The sequence below is a fragment of the Lontra canadensis genome, unplaced genomic scaffold (assembly GCF_010015895.1).
Source record: "Lontra canadensis isolate GAN:19392208 unplaced genomic scaffold, GSC_riverotter_1.0 scaffold100, whole genome shotgun sequence".
Lineage (NCBI taxonomy): Eukaryota > Metazoa > Chordata > Mammalia > Carnivora > Mustelidae > Lontra > Lontra canadensis.
The window spans coordinates 3,173,387-3,192,900 of record NW_022631094.1 but is presented as its reverse complement, the minus strand read 5'-3'; the positions used below and the strand labels follow the sequence as shown (position 1 = coordinate 3,192,900).

Sequence of the window (19,514 nt, the reverse complement as noted above, 5' to 3'; positions counted from 1 at the left end):
AAATGGAAAAGAAACAAACAAACAAAAAAAGCAAAACACTTGAGTAGGAGTTTCTCCAGAAAAGTTACACAAATATCCATAAGCATATGAAAAGATGTTCAACATCACTTATCATTAGAGAATTAGAGAAATTAGAGAATTAGAGAAATACAAAGCAATACCACAAGGAGATACCACTTCATACCCATTAGGATAGTGACTATTTTTTTTTAAAAGCAGAAAATAACAAATGGTGAGGAAGTAGAGAAATTAGAACCCTTGTGCACTGTTAGCAAAAAATGTAAAATGGTGCAGCTGCTATGGAAAACAGTATGGCGGCCCCTCCAAAAACTAAAAATGGAATTGCCATATAGTCCAGCAATCACACTCTGGTTACACACACACACACACATATGTACATATATATATATATACATAATATACATATATACACATATATATACATAATATATATGTATATATATAATATATAATATTATATACGTAATATATTTCTAATATATATACACACATACATATATATATTACACATATATGTATAGCAGTATCTCAAAGAGTTATACACCATATACATAGCAGTATTATTCATGATAGCCAATGGGTAGAAGCATCCCAAGTGTTCATGAACAGACGAGTGGATAAAGAAAATGTGTTATTGGGGCACCTGGGTGGCTCAGTGGGTTAAACCTCTGTCTTCAGCTCAGGTTATGATCTCAGGGTCCTGGGATTGAGCCTCATGTTAGGCCCTCTGCTCCGCGGGGAGCCTGCTTCCCCCCACACTCTGCCTGCCTCTCTGCCTACTTGTGATCTCTCTCTCTGTCTCTCTCTGTTAAATAAATAAATAAAATATTAAAAAAAAAAAAAGAAAGAAAAGAAAATGTGTTATTTACATACACTGGAATACAATCCAGTCTTTAAAAAGAAGGAAATTCTGTCCCATCCTGCAGTATGGATAAATCTTGAAAACATTATGCTAAGTGAAATAAAACAGCCACGAAAGGACAAATACTGTGTGATTCCACTTACATAAGTACCCAAAGTCGTCAAACTCATAGAAACAAAAAGTAGAATGGTGGCTGCCGGGGGCTAAGGGAGGGGGAAACAGGAGTTGCTTGGATACTGAGATTGAGTTCTACAAGGTGAGGACGGTTCTGCAGGTGGATTGCGCAACAAGGGGAATAGACATAACCCTACTGAACTGTACACTTACAAATAGTTAAGATGGTAAGGTTTTTATAAATTTTTTATTTTTATTAACATATATTGTATTACTTGCCCCAAGGGTAAGGATGGTAAGTTTTATGTCATGTATGTTTAGCACCACTAAAAGATGTTAAGAACAAGGAACTCAGATCCAATAACTTTGTAGTTATTTTACTGTTTTTACTCTAATATGTGCCCTTGGGGTCACATCTGTTATATTTATGTGGTAAACACACTCTATACAGGGGGGCTTCTCCGCATCTCTTCTCAGCCTGGCATTTAGTAAGGTCGCCTTGACAGCTTGAAATCAGCCAGGAGGAAGGTATTTATCCCCACAGAAATAGATAAAAGTTAAAAATCGTTAGTTGTTTGTTTGGAGTGCTGGTTGGTGAACCTTCCCCAGCACACCGATAATCTTGCAGAGAGGTAGGTTTGGGCCCTCTCTGCCACTGAAAAACACACTAATCACTGACATAGGGTGACTATGGCCTGACATAGTCACTGACCTAGGCCCTTCTTTTCTAAGCCCCTTGGACGGTGCTGGGAGTTGATGAAGGTGAGTGCTGAGATCCCATGCCGAGTGTTATTTTTGTTCCCTGCTCTCAGGGAGAAAGAATGTATGAAAAAGATCATTAGGACTCGATGGAGACAGTGTATCAAAACCACAAGTCTTTATTTGAGCCTCTACACAACTGCCACGTTATTCACAACTACCCTTTCTGCCCAGCACAGCCTAGACCAAACCCCGCAGGCTGAAGTCCCCAGGCCCAGCCCAACCTGGCACCCCCCACATCTCCATGTTCATAACCTCTTTAATCATTATCAATGGAGCCGTGGCCCAAAGTCAGCAGTTCTGGGATCCATCCTAATGTGTTCCGAGGGGGAAAGATCCAGATCTTCAAGGCCATAGGTAGTAAAGACTGCCTGATAAAACATCCCATGACTCTTCAAACTCTTGCTAATTGCTTGCCAATTTGGCCATTTTGATTTGCAGTCTGAGGTCTGGGAGGAAGTCACTGGTGCCCCCTTGTGGCAAACTTTGAGGAGGTGCGAACCCAGAACTGCCCAGAAAACAGGGAAAACCAAAGGGCATGTCAAGTGACTTGGCGAAGTGCAAAACAGGGCACGCCCTTGGACTTCCTCTTTTGTTATGAAAGGAAGCAGAGTGGGGAGAGGAGGTCTATACCATCTCTAAAAATGTCACTATATCACTGTCAGGCTTTAAAAAATATTCTAAAGAGGTGCCTGGGTGGCTCAGTCTGTTAGGCCTCTGCCTTCGGCTCAGGTCATGATCTCAGGGTCCTGGGATTGAGCCCTGCATGGGGTTCCTTGCTCCGTGGGGAGCCTGCTTCTCCCTTTCCCACTCCTCCTGCTTGAGTTCCCTCTCTCGCTCTCCGTCAAATAAATAAATAAAATCTTTAAAAAATATATTCTAAAGGAACAGAGCTTGTCCTTGTATCAGGAGTGATCCCAGGCAAGTGCTCAGTAAAGCAGAGCCAGCGGCTCCTGGGCATGGTTTCGCAGAATCTGGTCGGCCGAATGCTTTACAGACTTCGTTTCTCTGGGAACAAACATGTAAAACAATCTCCCTGGGTGCTTCTTACGAACACTAAATTCTGAAAACCAGAGAATTCAAAGATGAGTATGAAATTCAGGTGGGTTGTCATTGTCGTGATGGCCGTCTGCAAAGAAGTCTCTCATGTAATCTGTCCCACGTCAAAGGAGACGGAAGAGACAAGACAGTGACCTAGGATTTGTGACCCTGCATGGATCCCGGTCCAGAAAAAAAGGCATGAGTGAGGCAACTGGAGAAATTTAAAAAAATACCTGAAGCCTAGTTAATAGTATTGTTTCAAGGTCAGTTTCCTTGTTTTGATAATAGTACGATGATGATATAGAAGATACTCACATTTGGGGAAGTTGGCTAAAGGGTTTTGGGGAGTTCTTTGTGCTGCTTTCATTTTTATTTTTTGCAAGGACATCATTATTCCAAAATTTTTTAGGTTACAAATTTAAAAAGAAACTTGGGTCTCCCACTTGGTAAGTGCTTTATAGCCTTGCTACCTGGAGTGTGGCCCGTGTCCAGCTGCGTCAGCTGTACCTGGGAACTTGTTGGCACTGCAGATTCTTGACAACGCCAGAGCAGCATAGAACCAGAATGCATAGGCTCGTTCAAGTTTGCAAAACACCAAAGTTTATACACAGTACCCCATTAACTCTTCTAACAACACTATTTTCCAACAACAGAATTAGCCCCATTTTCCAGATGTGGGGGCTGCAACTCTTAGAATTGTCACTTGCCCTCTGTCCCATGAGCAAATGACTAGAAAGGCCACATGTGAGCCCATGTCTAACGTTAAAGCCCATTTTCCCAAAGTGCTACTGCCGTCCTGTTGTAGATATGACATTTACTGTTACATGCGAGATGAGGACTCAACGCTTACTGAGCCAGTCTTCCGGCTTCCACGTGAAGGCAGATATATTTCATGGTGCACAGCCCTGTGAGATCAGTGTCACAGCTCCGGTCACTCTTTGCCCATGTGTCAGTTTAGAACTACAGGTGTTCCCTGGATCAATGAAATCTTGAAACCCAGGAGGCAAGGAGAGACTGAAGAGGCAGACCACTCCCAATTGGTATGTGGCCATTTTAGCAAAAGAACCTACAAATGGGGCATGTCTTGGGTAGTCACAAAATGAGTATGTTTTTGCATCCACATTTTGCACCCAGATCTTAAAAGTTTATAGAGAAGGCTTCACTGGTTTCAGTCATGCATTGGGTCTAGATGGTCTCAACAATTTACTCTCTCAAGACTATGTCCTTGAAATAGCTGCTAGGGTGGGACTAGGAGGCTGAACATATGTTCCAAGGATGAGGGAGGGGGTGAGACTTTCATTGCCCACATCCAGCTCTCGGGTCCACTGGAGGGCACGTCCTCCAGATGACCCCCTCCGACACACTCCCACGGCCCACTTCACTGTGGTTGCCCTGCCCCTCAGGCTGTCAGTGTGCTCCTATGCTCAAGATGGGCCTGACAGACCTTCTGCATGGTCCCTTCCAGCTCCAGCGTCCAGTCAGCTTTCTGTCACTTTGATCCAGGCCCCATAGCTAGTTGGAGCGCTGGGGTGAGAAATAATGGCCAGCGTAGGCCTTCCTCTAAGGTTCCCAACCCGCGAAGTAAGTGACCTCTGCTATGTCCCCCTTCTCCACGTGATGGCCACTGTGTCCAGAGGCCTTGGGTCCTTCTCCTCCCAGACTCCTGGCCTTTATCTCAGGCCAATAGGATGACGTTCATAATGGGGTGACCGGCTCGGAAAGGTCTGCGTCGACAAATGAATTTTGCAGCGTTGGCTGAAAGGGCCTGTGCAGGATGGCTCCCCGGATGTGCGCATGTGCCCCAAGTGAGGCACAAGGCAAGAGCCAAATGATGACATGGACGTGACTGCAAACCGGTGGGAGATGCTGCCTGGTGCTCGTTAGGTCTCATGATACACATGATGAGGGAGAAGCTGCCACATCAGGAACAGGAAGGCTGCAGTCTAACGTGGGGAGAGGAAGGCGATTAGAGCCACACCGAGTCCTCACAAGGCATTGGGCAGCTGCTCAGAGACAAGTGTGGTGACAGGGCTGAACCCCACGTCAGCCTAGAATTACCCCTCTGAGGGTTCATGTGCAAAGGTCATCTGCCTCTGACTCCCAGTCTTATCTTAAACCCATCAAGGAACATGTGTGCGTGCCTGTGTGTGTGTGTGTGTGTGTGTGAGAGAGAGAGAGAGAGAGAGAGAGAAGTTGAGATTGAGAAAATGGACTCAGACAAAGAAACATCCTTAAAAATTCATTCACACTGGGTGTGTGGAGTCAGAGCCCCTCAGATCCCACTATCACTGAGAGTTTTGCTTCTCTCTACCCCCATCGCAGGCTCACTGAGAAACCTCACGTTCTTAAGAGTGGTTCCCAGAGGAGGGAGTTTTGGGGGATGGGGGAGAGTATCTGAATCGCCAGAGTAGCTTTTTCTTTTTTTTTAAGATTTTATTTAGTTTTTTAAGAGAGAGAGAGAGCACATGAGCGAGAGTTGGGGAGGGGCAGAGGGAGAAGGTAAAGCAGACTCCCCACTGAACAGGGAGCCCCATGTGGGAGTCGATCCCAGAGCCCCATGATCATGAGCTGAGGCAAAGGTAGAAGCTTAACTGACTGAACCACCAAGGCACCCCTCAGAGTAGCTTTTTAAAACACACTTTTTTTTTTTTTTTTTTTTTTTTTTTTTACAGCTACAGCAGTGGTTGTCAAGCTAGTTTGCCCAAGAATCATATGGGATGATTTTCATGGGTCTTGGGCAGGATCCAGGAACATGCATTTTTAATAAGTATTCCCAGGCAATTTTGCTGGGGTAGGTCTAAAAACCACCCTCTGAGAAACAGTGATCAATAGCAAGGCTTCTCAAACTTTAATTAGCATTCCTAGAAATTTTGTTAAAATACAGGTTCCGATTCACTGGGTCTTAGTGGGTCTTCTAACAAGCTCAGGGAAACTGCTAACGTTGCCGGTCTGAGAACGGGCTCAGAGTAACAAGGCTCTGGAGTTTGAAGGTTTTTTTAAATCAATTGCATGCCCTCGGGGGTTCTTCAATAATATGTGCTTTGCTCTGTTATAAGCTTCCTGAGTTATCAAAGTTACAACCTGATCTAGGAAAGATAGGACAGTAATTTTGTGTAGTTTTCTCCCTGCTAAAAAATATTGTGTGATGCTTGAGCTCAGATAAAATTGTTAGACAACCTAACATAACTCAATCTTGCCAGTCAGCTAAGAATTAGTCTATTTTTGAAAACCATATAAAATTCAATAGAAAGTCTGCTAGGACCAGGTGTTTTCCGGTCTTTGGAGACAAAACTGCTAATTCAAGCTCCAGCTGCAAACATTTTCTTCTTCTCAATGTTTCTTTCCCTCTCGGGGAAACGACTTTTAAATTCAGTGACAGCAGAGCTCTAGAGCTCATTTAGAAGGAACTTAAAATGTTCTCCAGTTTGTCATTTGCTGAGCTATGTGATTCCAAAGGCCCTGGTGGGAGGACATCTTCACTGTGCCCGTGGTGAGGGGATGGGAAAGGCGACACTATGGCCGGGATGATCATGTAGTATTGGGGTTTCAGATGGGCCAGATGTCCCTTACATCCTTTGTTGTTTTGGAGTTTTTCCTCCTACTAAAAAAAAACAAAAACAAAAACCTGGGTGGCTCAGTCAGTTAAGCATCTGCCCTCTGCTCAAGTCATGATCTCAGGGTTCTGGGATCAAGCCCCTCATGGGGCTCCCAGTTCAGTGGGGAGTCTGCTTCTCCCCATCTCTCTGCCCCTCTGCTGATATGCCCTCTCTCTCTCTGTCTCTCAATTAAATAAATAAAATATATATATTTTTAAAAGACCCTTTTTAAAAAAATTGTGGCAAAACATGCCTAACATAACATTTACTATTTTAGCCATTTTTAAGTATACAGTTCAGTGGCATTAAGTACATTCTCATCATTTGCAACCATCACTACCGCCCATCATCCTACATTAAAACTCTGTACCAAATTCATTCCCGCTCCCCCCGACCCTGTTAGAAGATGGAAGAGTGTCAGGAAAGTGTCCTTCAGACTGAGAAGGCACTTCGATATCAAAAAACAAAGCAAGCCCCTCCATACGGTTTACACTGAGTTTTTTAAAAAAGATCTTATTTATTCATTTGAGACAGAGAGATAGAGAGGTACATAGAGAGACATGAGAGCAGGGGGGAGAGGCAGAGGGAGAAAGAGGAGGGAGAGCGGAGCAGGGAGCACCCCGAGATCATGACCTGAGCCAAAGGCAGAAGCTTAACAGACAGAGCTGCCCAGGAGGCCCCACACTGCGTTTCACTGTAACTTACTGACAGGGGCGCCCGGACAGATGGTCGGATGATCCGGGTGGTACTACACAGTCATTCCCCGCCCAGCCCAGCCCTCAGCCCATGATTTTATGGAGGGGCCCAGTGGTGAGGTCACAGGATAGTTATCTCCAGAGGGAGCCCCTGTGCCGCAGAGGGGAGAGCGAGCTGCAGAGCCAAAGACAGAGTCAGTGTTGGCCACGCTCCCACGTGCCACCCCCAACATCTCCGTGGCCTGTGCAATCTTTGCACACAGCTCTGCCACGATGATCCAACGGCCAGATAGCAGGAGGCAGCCTGCATCCCTCTCCCTTTGCTACCACAGAAATAGAAACTGGAGATTTCCCAGCGGCCTGGAACACAGGTCGTCTCCTCAGACCCGACAGTCAGGGCAATTGTACCTTCATGGTAAATGGTGGCCTGTGACCAGAAGGTGCTTCCTGATGCAACAGGATCGGAAGCATCCACACTGCGAGGCCGGAGGTGAGAAGACAAATGGCTTACAGGCCACAGAGATGGCAAATCTTCATTGAGCAACAACATGGTAGTGGTTTGGTCCCCTTGAGCCAACACTGCCCTTGGCTTCGGTAGTTCCCCTGGGTGATAATACCATGCAGTTTGCCCCTTAATATTATCAGAGGATACGTCTATATCGAGAGGCATTTTGGTTGGGACCCATACTGACAACCCTACCTCAGTGCCAAGATCAGAGGTTCAACAACGGTTATTTGTGTGTGTCTTGGGCCCTGACCAATGTACAACAAGGGGTTAATACCAGACGTGAGCCCTCGGCCCAAGGGATCAGGACACCAAGCCACCTGGTTTGGGTGGGGTGGGGGGCACACTCCAAACTAATTTCCGATGCACTGAAGTCTTACCATGTGTGAGGTCTCCGGGCAATTGCAAAGTGAGTCCCCCCTCCAGGGACAGGCCTCGAGCCACCTCACAGCACCTGCGGCCAGAGAGCCAGCTGAGGGGCCGTGGCTGCTTAGACGTTCACATGCCCCGGGTGAGGTTAAGGAGTCGAACAGCCTGTGTTAGTCTTGGAGACCATCCTCTGAGAGATCAGTTCTTTCACATGGTTTTCATTGGTCCCTTCGTCCTTTCCATCGGGCCAGCAGCAGTGGGACTGGAGGGCAAGTGGGAAGTCCATCATACGTCCGGGGCCTCTGCCTGGGCTTGGGCATCATGGCTGGTAGACCGTGTCCCCTGATCACTATCTGAGTTGGTGTTGGCCCATGCCCTCTAGTTTTGTTCATCCCTCTGCAGGGGCAGCCTGATGCGCTCTTCTCCAGGCAAAGTCCTGTAAACTCCTGTGGCAATGTGACACAGGTCAGCATCTACTTGTGCCCTTGGGATATCAGCAAAGGGACCTATATTGTCTATTTGCAGTGAGAAACAGGGCACGGAGCACCCCCTTACACCCCAGGTATATATCACCACAGCCACCACCGTGGCAGGGCACTGGGGGCAGTCCTTGTCAGCAGCTTGCGGATTTTATTTTATTTTTTTTTTAAGATTTTATTTATTTATTTGACAGACAGAGATCACAAGTAGGCAGAGAGGCAGGTGGCGGGGGGACGCAGGCTCCCCACTGAGCAGAGAGCCCAATGCGAGGCTCGATCCCAGGACCCTGAGACCATGACCTGAGCGGAAGGCAGAGGCTTTAACCCACTGAGCCACCCAGGCACCCCCAGCTTGCAGATTTTAAAGGCAAACATAATCCTTTTACTATTCCCCGAGTGGTGTTAGGATCGCAGTGTCCTGATTTACGGTGGGCCCGTTCTGCTCCATCAGGCGGGATCAGCACTTCCTCCGCAGAAGGGCTCGGGCTCAGGCCAACTCCTCTGACTCTCGATGGCCCTGCAGCGTGGATACCGAGCGAGCAGACACATGCCCTGTTTGGAAAGCGGCCTCGGGTTCGGTGCATGTTCCCCAGTACCCTTCCGTAGTCCTGCTCCCCACGGGGGTGTGTTTCATGTAGCCCAGCCTTCTCTGCACCACAGTAGCAGCCGTGTTGTTCAGCCCTTCCACACTGCCCGGCTGCTGGCGGTCACACTGATGGGCACAAGTTCACCCGTCAATGCAATCCTTACTGCTTTCCGTTCTGCTCCCTACTTTGAGTTCCTTTTTCCAAGCAAAGTACATCAGGATCCAGTTGGTGACCAAGAAATGCCAGACAGGTGGCTTTCCTGGCACTGCCATCAGCGTGCTACGTGTCCTCCAGGAGCCAGCCTTCCCCTTCTTTTACTTGGGGCAGGGGAGGCATACTGCTGGGCTGGGGGGGCCATAAGTGACCAGCCCTATAACCAAGGCACAGGACGGCAGGCAGTGGCATGTGTGTGCTTCTCTCCTGTAGGGGGTAAATGTACCATTTCTCTCAGGTGCTTTTCTGGGCACAGGCAGTCTTCAGCCTGCTAAACATATTCTTAATTCATTCTCACTCTGGCAGGAAGGTTCCTGTCATCACAGGCAGGTTGGTGGTCGGTCCTTCCATCTGTTGCAGTGCAGGATAGACAACTGACAGCTACTTCTCGAGAAGACTATACCTGGTTTCTGTTCCCTTCCGTAAATGAGACCCGAATCCTTATGGGATTCCTTTCCCATCATGTCAGTGCCGCAAGCCCCAGCTGGACCCTTCTGGATATGAACCCACATCGAATTCACAGCTCACCTCTGGCATCAGTACCCCCATCGATATGTTTTACGACCATTTCTGCCTTTAAGAAAGCCTCTTGTTGGTGAGTACCCCAATCCCATCAGCTTCCCTTCTTAACCAAGGTATACGAAGGTCTTAATATCTGCTCTCGATGGGGAACAAAAGGTCTCCCAGTAACCTTTTAAACCAGTGAGCGTCTGTGGGGAAGGCTTGTATCTCATCATTGACCTCATCTGGCATCACTTTGTCTTACCCAACCAGATGACACTAGGGCCTTCCTTGAACAACCCAGCCCACAGATCTCCTCCTGACTTGAAGTATGCCTGTAATGACACAGCTACTTGAGACAAGGAGAATATCATCCCAAGTTAACATGACATCATCTACCTAATGATAAAGGCACCATCTCCTCTGGCAATATCCATTGTTCCAAATCTCTGGCTGCTGTCCTGGGACCAATCATGGGACTATGGAGGTACCTTTGGGGGCAATGCCTGGAAGGTCCATTTCTCCTATTCCACATGAAGGCAAATTGGACTCCAGGTTCAAGTCCTGTTGGAATGTTGAAAAGGGCTTCGTAGGCCCAATACATGATGATATGTCTAATGGATATCATGATCTTCTTCTAACAAGTCTGTATGAGGCACCTCTGCAAGATGGGCAGAGTAACTTTATTGAGTTCCTGATAATCTATAGTCATTCACCAGGTCCCATTAGATTTCTTTATAGGTCAAACTAGACTAATGAATGGGCTTGAGTAGTCCGGATTACCCCTGCCTTTTCTAATTCTTTAATGTCCATAATCTCATCATGCCCTCCCCACCCCACCCCATAGCTTATATTGTTTTATGTTTATTACTCTCTGGGAACAGGCGGTTATATAGGTTCCCGTTTTGCATGACGGGTGAGAACAAGTTTCACTACTTGGATACACAACTGGAATTCACTAGTCATTGTAGTTAGATTCAAAAATCTGTGCCCAAAATACACTCAGAATGGGTGAAATATGCACTAGGAAACATCCAGGATGAAGCCTGCCAATCTGTAGGGGATAGAATTGTTGTCAAACCTTGATAATTTGCACCCCCCCCCCCATAAACACTGAAAGCCTTTATTTCTCCCTGAAATTTTGAGGGCTTTCCCTAGATAAGTATGCATTTAGCTCCAGTGTCTGTTAGAGCTAGTATAGTCTGGTTGTTAGTGCAAGACCAGTGAATGGTTAACTCAACATGGGGCCTCCGGTCACCTGCTGTTGCAGGCCCTAGAGGACAATGCTGCCTGACACCTAGTCTCTAGGGGTGGGAATAGCCAACCCTGAAATCCCTTCATCAGTGGAAGGGCACTTGGCGATGCATCTGGCTTTTTGAGCCTGCCTTCAAAGGAGAACTTTCTCTTAGGCAATGCCTTCCATAAGCTTAGAAGACCTCATTGGGTTGTTTCTTTACATTGTCTCTCCAGGTCCGAGATAATATTAGATCTTGCCGTACTTGTTTATGAGAGCCTTAATGGGCCCCCTTTCCACCATTATATTGTGGCAGGACCTTTTGTTCTTCCCCATTTTTCCATCCGTCTATTTTCCTTAATGACAGATTCAGTTTCACTCAAGTCGGCCTCCACAGCGGTTGCAGCAACGACAGATACTAAAGTCCCACACATGACCCCAGGGTTGAATATAAGATAGCGTCATTCATCCCAGGGGAAACTAATTCTTCATCTGGGCTTCTAGAATGCTGGGCATAAATGGCGTACTTCATTCCCAGTTCACATTCAATTTCTTGTAGTTCTTCCATAGAGGTTCAGAGTAATGGAGGGGAGGGAGCATCCCCTTCGTTAGTCTAGGTTATCTCAATGCTAACATTTATCCAGTCAATTAAATTAGCTAAGCACCTGCAATTCTCACTCCTGCCTGAGGCACACAATCTCTGTATTTCTGTCTGAGACAGGCCAAGCAGCAACTGAGGCCATCTCTAACATTTTAAACCCAGTTAACATAATACCATCCCCCCCAGTATCCCATAGTTGTAACACCCAAGCTGCCAACCCTCCTCCGCCCCTTTGCTCAAGCAACTCAATAGCTCCAATTCCAATTCAATGGGTTCCTCCCCCCTTCACCCAAGAACAATGGGCTTTCCCCAGGCACACCTGTTTATCCACTCTCATTTTGTTTTCCGTATCTTGCTGACTACTCCAGTTTTTAGAAGGTAGAGGAAAATCAGTAAGGCACTTTAATATGGAAAAATGAAGCAAGCCACTCCATACCATTCACACCAAGTTTTGTTTTAGGGTGAGTTATAGACAGGAGCCATCAGGCAGTGGGGAGATGGATGCACGGTCCAGGTGGTACCGCACAGCTCTTCCCCATCCAGCCCGGACCTCAACCCACAGCTTCTATAGAGTGAGGAGCATGATGGTGAGGCCACAGGGTAGTTATCAAAAATGGTTTCCGATCCATGTGCCCGACAGAAGAACATGATGGCATCAGGGCTGGCAGCGCTCCTACACCCTGCTAACCCCTGGTCTACAATCTATCTCTATGAATCTGACTCCTCTGGTTCCCTCAGATGTCAGTCAGCTCAGGCTGCCATAACAAAATAGGAGAGACTGTGTGGCTTAACCAACAGACGTTTATTTCCTCACAGTTCTGGAGGCTGGGAGTCCGAGATCAGGGTGCCAGTGTGGTTGAGGTGACAGCTCTCTTCCTGGTTTGCAGATGGCCACCTTCTCACCTGTTCTCACATAGCAGGTAGGGAGGAAAGGAGAGGAAGAGAGAGTGAGTGAGAGAGAGAGAGAGAGGAAGACGGAGAAAGAGAAAACTCTCTGGTGTCTCATCTTATAAGAACACAAGTCTTTTTTTATTTTTTTAGCTTTTATTTAAATTCCAGTTAGTTAACATACAGTGTGATATTATTTTTGGGTGTACAATATAGTGATTCAACATTTTTATACAAAACCCGGTGCTCATGACCAGTTCACAAGGACACTAGTCTTACTGGATCAGAGATTTATTACGACCTCCTTTTTTAAAAAATTTTTTTATTTTTTAATAAACATATAATGTATTATTAGCCCCAGGGGTACAAGTCTGTGAATCACCAGGTTTACACACTTCACAGCACTCACCATAGCACATACCCTCCCCAATGTCCATAACCCAACCACCCTCTCCCGCCCCCTTCCCCCCGACCCCCCTCAGTTTTTTTTATGACATTAAGAGTCTCTTATGGTTTGTTATGACCTCCTTTAACTGCAATTATTTTCATAAAGGTCTTATCACCAAACATTGGGAGTTGGGGCTTCAACATACGAATTGTAGAACATCATTCAGTCTGTAACATCATATAAGAGGAAACAAACAATATTTGTCCTTTTATGCCTGGCTTATTTTGTGCAGTATGATGTCCTCAAGATTCATCCATGTTATAGCATGGATCAGAATTTCATTCCTTTTTAAGCTCAAATAACATCCCATTGGATGTATATACTACAGTTTGTTTATTCATCTGTTCACGAACATGTGGGTTTGTACCATCTTTTGGCTATTGTGAATAACGGTAATAATGCTGTTATGAACATGGGCATCCAGGTATCTGTTTGAATCTCTGTTTTTAGTTCTTTTATGTATGTATCTGGAAATGGAATAATTGGATTAAATGCAACTCTATGCTTAATCTTTTGAGGAACTGTCATATGTCCTTTAGACTCCTGAGCAAGGACAGATGCTAACAGGTGCTACCAAGGCCACTTCATAACACCTCAACCCAGGGCTGACCTTGGCAGAATTACAAAAGAAGAAATTTATCATTTTATCTCTAAAATATTTAGCATCTCTAATCCTTCCTCTGTACTGCCCACGGAGTGGCCATTCAGCACCCAGATATGCCCATGATGGACCCTTCCCCTTTCCGTCCAAGGGAAGCAGAAGAGGTTCAATAAAGAGAAATCAAACTCCTAGAGGTAACCAAACCTGGGATCAGGTGTAAGATTTCAAAAATGCTAAATTAGGACAGCTAACAAATTCTGGGGACAGTTTTCCTCCACCACCATGTCTCAAAATTGGAAACTCACAAGGAGTATGATCCAATGATCACTTCTTGAACTTGCAAGCATACTGTGCAGAGCTGTTCATTGTCAAACATGTCGACCTTCCCTTTATGACTTCTGAGTTTTATCTTTCTGAAAAAGGCTCTCTGTCCTCAAGAATATAATTTTTTTTCTATAAATTCACAGTTTTGTGTAGGTGTGTATCTGTTTGTGTTTATTTCCTAGCTCTGTCCATAGAAATGGTCTTAAAACAACAACATTACAGAACATTGAACATATCTAATGTCTATTCTTGATTTCTGAATACCATTGCCCATTAAAAGGAATTGGAGAAATTAGGAATCCTCTTGACTTACTCCAGACCCTGAGACAGGGAAAGTGGAAGGTAAACATGAAACATCAATATCTTGCTCCCAAAAGAAGAAAGGGCTCAAAGACTAATAAGGTCATGTCAAAAAGGGCATAGAAGTTGGTTTGAAGGAGATCCTGTAAGCCAAATCTGAGACAATTTGAGAAGGAAAGAAGGAAGAATGAATCATTAAGTTTATTGATTACAACTTACTGAACTTTAACAATCCATGAATCTGTAGGGATAGTCACAAAAATAGATGCAGAAAAGTGGAGGGAAAGAATTTTTCTTTACTGCATGCCAGTTAATAAATACAGGAAGAATGATAAAATAGAAAACCACCATTCTGTAACTCACAGCATAATATTAATGGATACTAAAACCATCAGGTAGGGGCACCTGGGTGGCTCAGGCAGTTATGCATCTGCCTTCAGCTCAGGTCATAATCCTGGGTCCTGGGATCGAGCCCCACAGTGGGTTCGCTGCTCAGTAGGGAGCCTGCTTCTCCCTCTCCCTCTGCTGATCTCCTGCTTGTACTCTCTGTCTCTCTGTCAAATAAATAATTTTTTTAAAAATCTTTAAAATAAAATAAAACCCTCAGGTAAAAAAGTTGAGGTACAAGATTTACATGACTTCAAGGAATCATCCCATAGATGATACATGAATACAAAGGAAAAGTGTGTCTTACAGTTTAGACATGGCCACTATAATTCCCCTCCCTGTATTTAATTCTATCAGCCAGTTGACTTCCTTTGGCTAATGGACAATAGATCGTGTTATGGAAGCAAGAACATGAATAGTTTGTGAATTGGGACTTACTTTCTTGCTCCTGGCAATATTTCCACTACCATAGAAACAAGCTTGTCTAGTTTAATGGAAGATGAGGGACTGTGTGAATGAAGACTCTGGACATCCGAGTTATCCAAGCTATCCCAGACACACAAAGAAGCCTACCTGGGAATAGCCCAAGCCTGACCCAGACCAGGAAGTCCCTTCAGGTGCAGTTGCTGAACTGCAGAATTGTGAGCTAAGTAAAAATGGTTGTTGCTTGAAGGCCCTAATTTTGGGGGTGTTTGTTATGCAACAAGGAATGACTGCTCCATAAGCTGGTACCAGGAATGGCGTGTTGTTATAACACAAACTTAAAATTTATGGACTTGGGCGCCTGGGTGGCCCAGTTGGTTAGGTGACTTCCTTCAGCTCAGGTCATGATCCTGGAGCCCCAGGATGGAGTCCTGCATCCAGTTCCGTGCTCAGCGGGGAGTCTCCTTCTCCCACTGACGCTCTCCCCTCTTGTGCTCTTTCTCTCACTCTCTCTCAAATAAATAAATAAAATCTTTTAAAAAAAAATTTATGGCCTTGAAACTGGGTAGTGGGTAGAAATGTAGTGGAAAACTCTGAGGGGAGTTAAAAATGGTGAGCAAACTGTTAATGGAAGCTGAAGAAGCAGTGAGAAAACTGCTCTATAACAGCAAGAAAAATAGGGACCTGTGTCAGGCAGCTGCTCAGCAATCAGCCAGAGTGTCTCCTACACTAACTTGAAAGGTACAGAAAACAAGAAATGAGCTAAATTGTATCTAGAAGCACAAGTTAGAGAAAATATGGAGGAACTAGTACTTCCTGGAAAGTGAAAACATCACTACATCTGACAAAGATTTGCAAGAAAGAATGAATGCCTTGAGTGTAAAGCACAAACTGAAAAGTGTCACTTTAAAGACTTTTTGTTGGTACCTGGGTGGCTCAGTTGGTTAAGACCTCTGCCCTCAGCTTGGGTCGTGGTCCCAGGGTCCTGGAATTGAGCCCCGCATCGGGCTCTCTGCTCGGTGGGGAGCCTGCTTCCTCCTCTCGGTCTCTCTGCCTGCCTCTCCGCCTATTTGAGATTTCTGTCAAATAAAAAAATAAAATCTTTAAAATAAAATAAAATAAAATAAAGACTTTGTTAAGATCTCAAGAAAATTGAAAATGATGTCTAGTACATCATCTCAGCTTGATAAAAGGAATTGTCAGGCTTTTTATGAATATAAGGTTGTGTCTTATTGTGCCCTTAATGTGTATAGCCTGAGTACATTTTCATACCTTGGCTATTCATAATTCCTTTTCATCCTTTACCACTTCAGAGAGGGGAGTATCCCTTCAGGAAACAGAGAGGGGAGGTCCCTCTGGTCCTACATGATGGATCTATTCTAGAATGACCAGTTTTCTAAACCTTCTAAACACTTCCTAATATACTGTCAGGGAAGTTTTGGGAACTCCACGACCGTGGGCCATCATGATCTCCAAAGATCAAGGAACCATTCTCACAGTGTGTTAGGCATCCTTGCTAGGAGGTCAAATCATCAGTCATGGGATACTCATCTGAGGGAAATGCCCATATCGATAAACTCTCCCCGTCAAGATTTATATTCCATTCCCTGCTCTGTCAAACAATACTTTTCATACGCACTCCCAGACTCACTCTCCTGGTTCCTGCCAAGTCCTGCAGGTTTGGGGATGGGGGAAATAATCCATTGTCTCTCATTTCAGGGACAGTACTTCTCTGTTCAGTTCATTCGGAGGCTGAAACCTAGTTCTTTGTCTAGATGCAATGAGGTTAAACCCAGGCAGATTTGAGAAAGACATGAATCATCTTGCAATACGTCTGCTTCGGATGAGAACTTTGCATGATCTACAAGCAGTAGGAGTCTACTCTTCTCCAGCAAGAGATGAAAAGACTCAGGTGTTTTAATGTCTCGACTGCAAAGGTAGCCATCCCACGTCTCTGGATCCTCGTTTTAGTCAAGGAGACTTCCTGGAGCTATGAATTTAGTTTCCAAGTAACTCTGCCACACTACAAGTTTCAGACCTAATTTTTAATACAACCTTTAGCCGCCAGAGGGGAAAAAGAAGATACTATCGGGAGAACAACAAAAATAAAAAGGAGAGCAGAATTCTTACCAAAAACCATGCAGATAAGAAAATAATAGAGCAATGTTTAAAAATATTTTTTAAAAATACAGATCTACAGAGAAAGACAAATGCCATATGATTTCACTTGTATGGAATTTAAGAAACAAAACAGATTAACATGGGGGCAGGGAATAGAGGTAAACCAGAAAACAGACTCATAGCTACAGAAGACAAACTGAGGGTTGCTGGAGGGGAGGTGGGGGGGGTGGATTAAATGGGTGATGGGTATTAAGGAAGACACTCGTGATGAGCACTGGGTGTTGTATTTATGTATTTAAGTGAAAGTCACTAAATTCAACAACTGAAACTAGTATTACACTGTATGTTTTAGCTAACTTGAATTTAAATAAAATCTTGAAAAAAGAAAAAAATAAGAAAACAGACCTAGAATTCTATAACCAGAAAAAATATCTTTTAATTTGAAGGTGAAATAAAGAATTCTCAAATAAGGAAAAGATATAATAATTGGTCACCAGCAGATCTTCACTACAAGAAATGTTTAAAGCAATTCTTTAGACTTAGAAAAATAATTCCATATGGCAATCTGAATATGAACAAAGGGATGAAGAGCATAGGATATGGCAAGTATATATAAATGTATTTTATTTTATATATATATAAATATAAACGATTTTTCCCCCTCATTTTTAATCTCTTCAAAAGATAATTGAGTATTTAAGGAGAAACAATAGCAACATATTTTGGGACTATAACAGGTAGAGGCAAATGACATGACAGCAATCATACAATAGATAAAGAAGAAATAAAATATGCTGTTGGAAATTTGTCACTATATGTGAAGTGATATAATATTAGCTGAAGGTAGATTGTGATAAGTGAAAGATGTATATTATGAAGTTAAAAAATAGAGCTATAACTTAATAAGCCAATAATGTAGTTAAAAGTATATTATAAAAAATACTCAAATAATCCAGAGAAAAGCAAGAAAAAAAGGAAAAGAAACAAAGAACAGGTGTGATTGATACTTAGAAGTGTAGAAAGATGGTGGAATGAAGCCCAATTATATGAATAATTACTAATTTTGTCTATAATTGTCTAAACATTCTAATTAAAAGGCGGAATTTTCACATTGGATCAAAAATAACTAGGACCCAATAATAATCTGTCCACAAGAAACTGATATTAAATATAAAGGCACAGATAAGTTAAAGATAAAAAGGTAGATAAAAATATACCAAACAAAATTAATTGAAAGAAAGCTGGATGGCTATATTACTAACAAACAAAATAGAAGAGAGAACAAGAAATGTTACCATGGGAAAAGTGACACCATTTTTTTTTTTTTAAGATTTTATTTCTTTTTTTTACAGAGAGAGACACAACAAGAGAGGGAACACAAGCAGGGGGAGTGGGAGAGGGAGAAGCAGGCTTCCCGCCGAGCAGGGAGCCTGATGTGGGGCTCGATCCTAGGAACCTGAGCTGAAGGCAGACACTTAACTTTGAGCGACCCAGGAGCCCCAAAAGTGGCACATTTTATAAGGATAAAAAGCTTGGGATGCCTGGGTGGCTCAGTTGGTTGAGCAGCTGCCTTCAGCTCAGGTCATGATCCCAGCATACTGGGATCGAGTCCCGCATCGGGCTCCTTGCTCAGCGGGGAACCTGCTTCTCCCTCTGCCTCTGCCTCTGCCTGCCACTCTGTCTGCGTGTGCTCACTCTCTCTTTCTCTCTCTCTCTGACAAATAAATAAACAAAATCTTTAAAAAAAAAAAAAAAAGCTTAATTCATCAATAAAACTCAACAATCCTAAGTTTACATGCACTTGGGGCACCTGGGTGGCTCAGCAGGTTAAAACCTCTGCCTTCGGCTCAGGTCATGATCCCAGGGTCCTGGAATCGAACCCTGCATCGGGCTCTCTGCTCAGCGGGGACCCTGCTTCCTCCTCTCTCTCTGCCTGCCTCTCTGCCTGCTTGTGATATCCGTCTGTCAAATAAATAAATAAAATCTTTTAAAAAAAGTTTCTATGCACTTCATAATATAGTTTCAAAATACAGGAAGCAAAACCTGATAGCACTGAAAGGATAAGCGGGCAAATTCTCTAGGATGGTAGAGATTTCAACACTCCTCTCTAGCAGTTGTAAACAAATTAGTAAAAAATCAATAAGGATATTGAAAACCTGAACAACAGTGTCAGCCAAATGCCCTAATGGACATAACACTCCACCACAAAACATCAGAATCCTCATTCACGTCCACATGAAAAATAGAGCAAGGCCATGTTCTATTTTAAGTTTCAATAAACATGAAAGAAGTAAAAATATATTTCCTGATCACAATGGAATTATGAATTAGAATTATGGAATTAGAAATTAGTAACAGAAAGATATCTGAAAAATCCCTCAAATATTTGGGAATTAAATAATAGGCTTTCTACATTACCGTTGGATCAAAGCGAAGAATGACAAA

At 43.9% G+C, this 19,514-nt stretch overlaps 1 long non-coding RNA gene across 1 annotated transcript; it reads left to right on the top strand.

Moving 5' to 3' along the window:
• Positions 1-1,155: 1,155 nt before the first annotated feature.
• LOC116855246 lies at positions 1,156-14,648 on the top strand. Its single transcript, XR_004380313.1, has 4 exons — positions 1,156-1,229; positions 6,682-6,692; positions 8,661-8,664; positions 14,638-14,648. It is a non-coding gene; the product is annotated as an uncharacterized LOC116855246 (long non-coding RNA).
• The last annotated feature ends 4,866 nt before the right edge of the window (positions 14,649-19,514 follow it).